This window comes from Protobothrops mucrosquamatus, unplaced genomic scaffold, assembly GCF_001527695.2.
Source record: "Protobothrops mucrosquamatus isolate PMUCROS unplaced genomic scaffold, P.Mucros_1.0 scaffold_253, whole genome shotgun sequence".
Taxonomy (NCBI): Eukaryota; Metazoa; Chordata; class Lepidosauria; order Squamata; family Viperidae; genus Protobothrops; species Protobothrops mucrosquamatus.
Window position 1 is genome coordinate 562,269 of NW_015386329.1, and position 1,218 is coordinate 563,486.

Here is a 1,218-nt window from a genome sequence, read left to right on the forward strand (position 1 = left end):
TAATGTCTTCTCCTGCGGGATTCTGCTTTCAGTTGAAAAACAACTGCTCGATATGCTCTGCTGTTTTACATTTACCAGTAGCTGCCTCATTTCCCACCCTAGGCTTATACTCGAGTCACCATTTTTTCCCAGTTCTTTGTGGAAAAATAGGTCCCTCGGCTTATATTCGGGTCGACTTATACTCGAGTATATACGGGTAGGCAGGCTATGGCCATATATGATGTTCAGTGGGTTTTTAAAAAGTTCTTCAAATGTACATCTACACTACAATGCCTTTACATTTAATATTGTTTTCAGGATATAAGAGTCAGATTGGGTCAAGTGAAAGAAAAGTTTATTCCATTATTTGCTTTTTTATTTGATATTCCATTGTTTGCTTTTTATTTGACCCTCTATGAGACATTTTTATAAAAGGTGGGATACAGATGGAATACATAAATATGCAGTTCAGAGTTACTTAGATAGTGAGATGGGTGGTATTTACATTTGATTAATAAATAAAAATAAATATATCAGTAGCCTCTGGTGTACGGGTTGGCTGTAATCTTCTATCTCCTCCTATGTGGCTGTCCATCCTCTAATGCAAAATTCCCAAGCCAGCAAGCTGTTTGAACAACACTTCTCCAATGCATCTGTTTCTCCAGTTCTGCTCCAAAAGAGGACCCACAGGCTCTTCTATCTCCCAGCATATGCCTGCTCCCAGCAGTTTGTCAAAGACCTGTTTTGAGATTTTCAAAACCAGTTTGTGGTGGGGAAGCGAACACACAATGAGCATAATTACTGTGTCTTTTCCTCAGCACAAACTTCATCATCATTATTGCTGATGGGAAAAGACTTTATATTTTTTCCAATCTTGAACAGGATGGCTACTTATTTGCTGCTTTTATGAGTGAGTTAGTGACAGTCTAAAGTGTGGGTCTCCACGCTTGGCAACTTTAAGACTTGTGGACTTCAACTCCCTGAATTCCGCAGCCAACCATGCTGGCTGGGGAATTCTGAGAGTTGAAATCTACAAGTCTTTTTTTTTTTCAATTTTTTTTTATTTTTCACCATACACCATACACCAAAAACTACATAAACATAAATCTTTTCTTCTAACAGAACAGTGCTTTACATTTTAAATATTCTTTACATCTTATTTACATTTTATATACATCAATAATTATGTCTTTTTCTTTCTCTGTTCTAGCCAATTATAACATTTATTCCAAATTTCAT